The sequence below is a fragment of the Oncorhynchus nerka genome, linkage group LG27 (genome assembly GCF_034236695.1).
Source record: "Oncorhynchus nerka isolate Pitt River linkage group LG27, Oner_Uvic_2.0, whole genome shotgun sequence".
Classification (NCBI taxonomy): domain Eukaryota; kingdom Metazoa; phylum Chordata; class Actinopteri; order Salmoniformes; family Salmonidae; genus Oncorhynchus; species Oncorhynchus nerka.
In genome coordinates, this window is record NC_088422.1 from 27,365,393 (window position 1) to 27,374,543 (window position 9,151).

Here is a 9,151-nt window from a genome sequence, read left to right on the forward strand (position 1 = left end):
ATAGTATATGAACGCGGCAATAGTCCACAAACGCTGAGACGCGATACGCCGACGTCCCACTGATCATCATAAATCACCAGTGGCGATTTTAGCATATATATCTTGAGGCAAACTTTAAAAAAATAATAATATGCATGCCAGCAAAGCCACTACACAACACAACACAATACTAAACAATATATGTATTGCACTATAACGGTGACAAACGTGCCCACTAACTGTTAGGGTCTACATAAAATTGTCCCAACAGCAGAGCCTTCTTTTCAGCACCATGGAGTGAATCCTTACCACTGCTACACCTGGCTATCAGCAGAGCCTTGTCTTGCAGGGAAACAGTTCATTCAGCCTCATTTACTGCCTTTTTAAAAAACAGCTGACTTGATGTGTACCACAAATGTGGTGTTTACTGACAATTGAGATGTACAAACTATGGCATAAGGGACGACAAGCGGATAAGAGGCAATCTGTAATTTCGATTGACATTAATGAGCAAGCTGGGACGTATGTAGTCAATATAACTATTTGTTCAGCACTTTTGAAATGTACAAAATGTACAGCAACAGAATTCAGAACATGGGCCGTTCTTACAGTGGTCTCCCTGTACACAAAGTCAAAACCGTAGGATAAATAAAGGGGGCATGTAAGCAGACAATGAAAGCTCTTACAATATTCAATGATTACATTTCTCGAAAACAGGTTATGGGTGAAAAGTAAGAGGTGAAAGTAGACTAAATTATTAGAGTGAGGCAAATGGGCTACTAACAGCTTATTACACAACATACACTTAGCATTACTTTATTAGCTACAGTATACATATCTGCCTGGCGTATTACATAATTTATGCAGCAGCATAAAATAAAGGCGGCAGTCCTTCGTTTGCAAATTTTGTCACCAAAGAAATAGAAAGAGGATGGATTCACAATTCCGAGATGGATGACCGTTCAAAATGTATTTTCCCAGTCTGAGCTAATTTATTTCCAACTTCCCAGTTGCAATGCTTGCAGTTAGCCACGGTCACCAATTCCTTACAAACCAGTCATTGTTGAATTTGCGATTTCCTACTTGTTGTGTAATTTTTATGTCTAATGGCCGATGAGCACCGATACTTTTTTATCTAAATCAAATCAAATCAAATCGGTGGTTGAGGGTTGAAGATATCCCTCTAGCGGTGTGGGGGCTGTGCTTTGGCAAAGTGGGTGGGGTTATATCCTTCCCGTTTGGCCCTGTCCGGGGGTGTCCTCGGATGGGGCCACAGTGTCTCCTGACCCCTCCTGTCTCAGCCTCCAGTATTTATGCTGCAGTAGTTTATGTGTCGGGGGGCTAGGGTCAGTTTGTTATATCTGGAGTACTTCTCCTGTCCTATTTGGTGTCCTGTGTGAATCTAAGTGTGCGTTCTCTAATTCTCTCCTTCTCTCTTTCTTTCTCTCTCTCGGAGGACCTGAGCCCTAGGACCATGCAGCAGGACTACCTGACATGATGACTCCTTGCTGTCCCCAGTCCACCTGGCCGTGCTGCTGCTCCAATTTCAACTGTTCTGCCTTATTATTATTCGACCATGCTGGTCATTTATGAACATTTGAACATCTTGGCCATGTTCTGTTATAATCTCCACCCGGCACAGCCAGAAGAGGACTGGCCACCCCACATAGCCTGGTTCCTCTCTAGGTTTCTTCCTAGGTTTTGGCCTTTCTAGGGAGTTTTTCCTAGCCACTGTGCTTCTACACCTGCATTGCTTGCTGTTTGGGGTTTTAGGCTGGGTTTCTGTACAGCACTTTGAGATATCAGCTGATGTACGAAGGGCTATATAAATACATTTGATTGGATTTGATTTGATAACATAATTTGACCTAATTTTATCTGTGGTCAATGACCTTGAGCCTTCTTGGAAGGGCACTTCTAATTTCACTATGGCCGGACCTAAAGGGCTTGAATTTTCGATGTCTACCCTTAGACTTGGCGGTGACGTAGTGTCCCCATGAGTGAAAGAACACTGAGCCAATCACGGTGCAGCGCACCTATTTTCTGCTGGTTTGCCCCACCACCACAGAAGCACTGAGCTAGGCTGAAACAACTGCATTTTAGAGCTGCCTTACTCAAGAAGAAAAAAAGAGACCATATTTTGTAGGCAGGTTTATTATCTCTATGATATATATATATATATTTTTTAACATTGTTTGCAAACTGATATTAGACACATACTAATGCCAAAACAACATACAAAACAGGCAAGCCCCAAAAACATGTTTTTTTGCTAGAAATGTGGGGCTCAAAACAGGTCGCCACTGTTGATATGGCTGACTTGCTTAAACAAATGTGGTTTCTACTGACAATTGAGATGTACAAACTATGGCATAGGGCACATATGTCAGAGTCAAGGCCCGCGGGCCACATCCGGCCCGCAAGAAGGTTTTTTACGGCCCCTGGGATGATCTTGATTTATTATTAGAACCGGCCCGCAGCAAGCCGGCAGCCCGCAGATCTTTTACACGCACCAATACTACATTTCCCACAATGCAAAGGTGACGCACCGAGCAGTAGGCTGCTTCATTTCAATATTTATTGGCACAGCAGTCGTCAGCATCACAGTAAAATTAACTTTCAGATACCCATCAAAAATGGCAAAACGGAAGGTGGATACTGAGAACCGGGGGTTTCAAACAAGGTGGGAGTCGGAGTATATGTTCACGAAGGTAGCTGGAAAACCTGTGTGTCTTCTGTGTGGAGAAAGTGTGGCGGTACTGAAAGAGTATAATCTGAGACGACATTATGAAACGAAACACGCGGACAAAAACAAGAATATGGACATGGAACAAAGGCTACAAAAGGCAGAGGAATTAAAACGAGGCCTCAAATCTCGACAGGCTCTGTTCAAAAAAGCCAAATCACAAGGCCAGGCTGCTGTCAAGGCCAGTTTTATTTTGGCAGAAGAGATCGCTAAATCAGCCCGGCCATTTACGGAGGGGATTTCATCAAAAACTGCATGATTAAAGTTTGTGACGAAGTTTGCCCAGAAAAAGGCAACTCTTTTTAAATGTGAGTCTGAGCAGAAACACCATTGCCGAGAGAGTAGACCAGTTGTCCATCAATCTAAAAGAGCAGCTTGTGAAAAAGGGAAAAGATTTTATTGCATATTCCTTGGCTGTGGATGAGAGCACCGACATTTCTGACATTGCCCAGTTGTCAATTTTCATCCGCGGAGTGGACTCCAACCTAAGCGTGACAGAGGAGTTTTTGGCTTTACGTCCTATGCATGGCACAACTACGGGGCATGATTTGTATGAAGAGGTGTCAAGATGTGTAAATGAGATGGAGCTGCCTTGGGAAAAACTCGTGGGTTTGACAACCGACGGAGCACCTGCGATGTGTGGACACAGGAGCGGACTGGTGGCGAAGATACGGGAAAAGATGCAAGAGAAAACGCGACAGGTGAGCTGACAGCTTATCATTGTATCATACACCAGGAAGCGTTGTGCGGTAAAGCCTTGAAAATGGAGCATGTAATGAGCATCATCACGCGCACAGTTAACTTTATCAGAGCCAAAGGTTTGAATCACCGCCAGTTCAAGGCATTTCTGACGGAGTTAGAAACGGAGCATGGTGATTTGCCTTATCACACAGAGGTGCGATGGCTAATCCAGGGAAAGGTGCTTCAAAGATGTTTTAGCTTCGTGAGGAGATTTGTCTGTTCTTGGACAGCAAAGGGAAAGACACAACACAACTCCGAGACGAAATGTTTCTGTGTGAAATGGCTTTTCTGTGTGACATTACGAGTCATCTGAATGCAATAAACTTGCAGCTGCAGGGTCGGGATCGTGTCATCTCTGATATGTACAGTACAGTGAAGGCATTTAAAACCAAACTGACTCTGTGGGAGACGCAGATGCGGAAAGAAAATTTGAGCCACTTTCCCAGCTGCCAGACCATGAAAGAGAAGCTCTCTACCAGTGCGTTCCCGAGCACACAGTTGGCTGATAAAATAGGTATGCTTGCCGCTGACTTTCGACGCCGATTTGCTGACTTTGAAGCACAAAAAGCAGGTTGGAACTGCTCGGTAACCCATTTGCTGTTGACGTGGAAAGCTCACCACCAAACCTCCAAATGGAGTTGATTGACCTCAATGCAATGATGCACTGAGGGCAAAATATGCGGCAGTGGGTGCTGCGGAGTTCGCCCGTTTCCTCCCCGGCACAATGCCCCAGCTGCGCATCCAGGCTGCTCAAACGTTGTCTATGTTTGGCAGCACATACCTGTGTGAACAACTGTTTTCTTTGATGAACCTGAACAAAACATCACACAGAAGTCGACTTACTGCTGAACACCTCCACTCAATTCTGAGGATTTCTTCAGCTCAGAGCCTTACCCCGAACATTGATGAACTTGTGGAAAAGATGGGACACCACCAAGTATCACCCTCAACCTCAAACAAGTGAACATTACTGTGCAATCACATATTTAGAGTTTTTACTCAGTTCAAGTTTAAAAGTTAAAATGTAATATTTGTTTATTTGTTTGTTACTTCTCCTTAAACAAAGTGTTGTTTTTGATTAATAGATTTTTGCACTTTATTTTTTTGTATTTCAATCCAATTATATTTTAAAAATATTTCAGTTGAGTGGATGATAGAAAATTGCTATTATTGTTTTTTCTTTGAAGTAAATTTAGCCCACTTTTGCTAAAATAGAAAATATAGTCTACTGATGGTGCCTTGAATACCGGTTTCTTTCATTTAATGTTCATGTTATGGGGATATTTATATAAAGGAAATTTGTCTTTTGTGTCTGTTGAAAATTAAAGATTACTGACAGAGCCATAAGAAAATATTGCTTTATTTATCTGATCATATTGTAATATATTTGTTAGGTTTTCAGTAGGTTCAATTAGGTTCACTAGACTATATGCGTCATTTAAAAAATTTTCAATGAACATTCGAACAGTCCGGCCCTCGTCTTGTAGCTGATTTTTTTATTTGGCCCTCCGTCCATTTGACTTTGACACCCCTGGCATAGGGGGACGACGAGCGGTTAAGAGGCAATCGGTAATTCCGATTAAGACATTAATAAGCAAGCTAGGATGAATGTAGTCAATATAACTATTTGTTCAGCACTTTTGAAATGTACAGTGACAGAATTCAGAACACGGGCCGTTCTTACAGTATTCTCCCTGTACACTAAGTCAGAACTGTTGTCACAACTTCTGCCGAAGTCGATGCTTCTCCTTGTTCGGGTGGTGCTCGGCGGTCGACGTCACCGGTCTTCTAGCCATCATTGATCCATTTTCCATTGGTTTTGTCTTGTCTTCCTACACACCTGGTTTCAATCCCATTCATTACCTGTAGTGTATTTAACCCTCTGTTTCCCAACATGTCTTTGTCAGACATTGTTTCTTGTTTCAGTTTCGTGTTGTTTGTATTTGGTGTGCGACGGGTCCTCGTACCCAATTTGTTTCATTTGTGTTTATGGTTTTGGAGTTATGTTTTGTTTTATTAAATTACTCCATTTACCGAGTTTATTCTCCTGCGCCTGACTTCCCTGCCACCTATACACACGTTTGTGACAACGGTAGGATAAATAAAGGGGGCATATAAGCAAACAATGAAAGTGTCATATATTTTAAGATGATTACATTTCTCTTAAACAGGCTATAGGCTACATGTCCACCACCAAGTCAGAACAGTAGACTAAGTTATGAGGGGGAAAGGGACCAAATTATTAGGGTTAGGCACATTGCCTACTAACAACTTACTACACATCATACAATTAATGTTACTTTCTTAGCTACAGTATACATATCTCCCTGGTATATTACATCATTTATGCAGCAGCATACAAAACATTTTTGGACTCACCTTGTTGTGCTGTACTCACTTGAACAGGAAGGTGGCGCAGCGGTCCTTCTTGTGAGCAAATTTTGTCATCAAACTTTGTCATCAAAGGTTGAATAATCAAATCAAATCAAATTTTATTTGTCACATACACATGGTTAGCAGATGTTAATGCGAGTGTAGCGAAATGCTTGTGCTTCTAGTTCCGACAATGCAGTAATAACCAACAAATGCAGTAATAACCAACAATGACGTCATTGATCTTCAGGTTGGTGCTCTAGAAAGAGGCCAGAGTTCCCGACTTGGAATTCCGAGTTGGATGACCTTTCAAAAGGTATTTTCACCCTGGGCCAGAAAAGGTTGGCTACATTGGCCACGCTGTCAATCCAGCATGACTTTTGCCGCGTTCAAAATAACTGGAAACTTGGAACTGGGAAATCTCAGACTTCAGTAAGTTCAAGACAACTGGTAACCCTAACCCCCCGTGATTATTATTTGACCCTGCTAGTCAACAGAAGAGGACTGGCTACCCCTCCGAGCCTGGTTCCTCTCTGGGTTTTTTCCTAGGCCTTTCTAGAGAGTTTTTCCTAGCCACTGTGCTTCTACATCTGCATTGTTTGCTCTTTGCGGTTTTAGGCTGGGTTTCTGTATAAGTACTTTGTGACATCTGCTGATGTAAAAAGGGCTTTATAAATACATTTGCTTCATTGAATTGCAATGGAAATGCTTGGGGGAAAGGCCTGTCGGGGAAAGATCCCGAGTCTCCTCATTGCTCCCCAGCTAAATTAGCCTATATTTAGGCTATCGTTTATATATCTATTTCACACTATGTTGAGGTAACAATCGGAGTATAATGCTTGTACGGATCTCAACCCCAGCACATGTTCATGTCATCGTTACCACTCAAATGCATTACAGTTAAAAATGACTTTGACTAAAACCACTGATTTCTGTATGCTAGCTATGCTAACCAGTTTATACAAACTGTAGTTAGCATTTAGCAGTTACTTTTTCTAAACCTGAAAAGGGACAACGTCTACATGTTATGCAGCAAATACAGACAAAAATATCATATCAACATTTGACTTAAGTAACCACATTGTAGGCCTGTTACAAAACCTGAATAATGATGAATTTGACAAATATCCACTTTGTTAGATCAGAGTTGGTGGTGGTCTAAGGCACTACATCGCAGTGCTAGCTGTGCCACTAGAGATCCTGGTTTGAGTCCAGGCTCTGTCGCAGCCGGCCGCGACCGGGAGACCCATGGGGCGGTGCACAATTGGCCCAGCGTCGTACGGGTTAGGGGAGGGTTTGGCCCGGCTGAGATGTTGTTGTCCCTCTAGTGACTCCTGTGGCGGGCCGGGCGCATGTTTTGCTGACAAGGTCGGCAGGTGTACGGTGTTTCCTTCGACACATTGGTGTGTTAAGTGGGCATTGTGTCAAGAAGCAGTGCGGCTTGGCTGGGTCGTGTTTCGGAGGACGTACAGCTCTCAATCTTCGCCTCTCCCGAGTCTATACGGGAGTTGAAGCAATGGGACAAGACTAACTCCCAATTGGAGACCACGAAATTGGAGAGAAAAAGGGGTAAAACATTTTTTTATATACAGTGTGTGTATATATATATATGTATGTGTATATATGTATATGTATGTGTATATGTGTGTGTGTGTGTATATATATATATGTGTGTGTATATATATGTATATGTGTATATATATGTGTGTGTATATATGTATATGTATATATGTATATGTATATATGTATATATATGTGTGTGTGTGTGTGTGTATATATATATATGTATATGTGTGTATATATATATATGTGTATGTGATCTCACCGGTCACTCCACCTTCCCGGGAGCGTCACTTACCTCCCCCGGAACACTTCAATGGAGAGCCGGGCACCTGTCGGGCGTTTCTAGCTCAGTGTGGCCTCATCTTCGAGCTTCAGCCCTCCTCCTTCCCCTCGGACCGCTCTAAGATAGTGTACCTTATCACGCTGATGTCCGGGAGGATGCTCGCCTGGGCTACAGCTGTATGGGAGCAACAGCCGGCCATATGCGTAAGTCTGGAGGAGTTCGTGGGAGAGGTCAAAGAGGTGTTTGATGCCCCATTCTCCGGGAGAGAGGCTGCCCGGAAGCTATTCCAGCTTCGGCAGGACTCCCACAGAGTGGCAGACTACGCGGTGGATTTCTGCACGTCAACAGCTGAGAGTGCCTGGAACCAGGAAGCACTGTTCGACATGTCCCTACACGGAGTCTCTGAAGAGGTCAAGCACGAGCTTTCAGCCCTGGAATTACCAATGTATCTCGACTCCCTCATCGCCTTGACAATCAGGATTGATGGGCAACTACGGGATTGACGGCGGGAGAGGAAATTAGATTTTGCTCATCGGTCCAAGGATTCCACCTCGCCTCCGAGGCATTCTGGAGGTCCCCGACGGTCCCATTGCAGAGAGAACCCGAGGCTACCCGAGGTTCCCTGAGAGTCGCCGAAGACTGCCAAGTTACCATTTCCCAAGCCTATGCAACTAGGCAGAGCTGGGTTGTCACCAGCGGAACGGCTATACAGGGTTCAACACTAAGAGTTGCCTGTATTTTGGGACTCATGGTCTGTTGTGTCCTCTTGTCCATTAAAAGACCAGGCTTACCAGTAGGAGTGAGTACTCTGGTGGGCCATATGGAGAATTTTTCTGCTTCCCTTACTCGCACTCCGTTTCATGCCAGTCTGCTGTGGGGAAACCAGTCAAAATCTCTCCGGGTCCTCATCGACTCTGGGGCTCATGAGAGCTTTTTGGACTCTACACTGGCTTCCGAGCTGGGCAACCCCACTCAGCCCCTCTCTGGGTGCTGGATGGGCGCTCTATAGGCCGGGTCACCCACAACACTCCCATCAACCTACGTGTGTCAGGCAACCACAGCGAGGCTATCCAGTTCCTGCTCATTAAGTCTCCTCAGATTCCCGTGGTATTGGGATTCTCCTAGGTCCAGCGATACAATCCCCTCATTAACTGGTCTACTGGTGCCATCATGAGCTGGAGCCCATTCTGCCACACCCGTTGCCTGAAGTCAGCACAACCTTCCCCGGGACGTCTTCCTGGGGCCTCGGAAGTTGCCCCGGACCTCTCCGTCATTCCCACGGGGCACCAGGACCTACAGGCCACTTCGCTTCTGCCCCACCGACCATATGACTGCGGGATTGACCTTCTCCCTAGCACTACTCCGCCCCGGAGACGACTGTATCTCTGTCGGGACCAGAGACCAAGGCGATGGAGACTTACATTGGGGACTCCCTAGCTGCAGTATTCATCCGTCCTTCTTCCCCT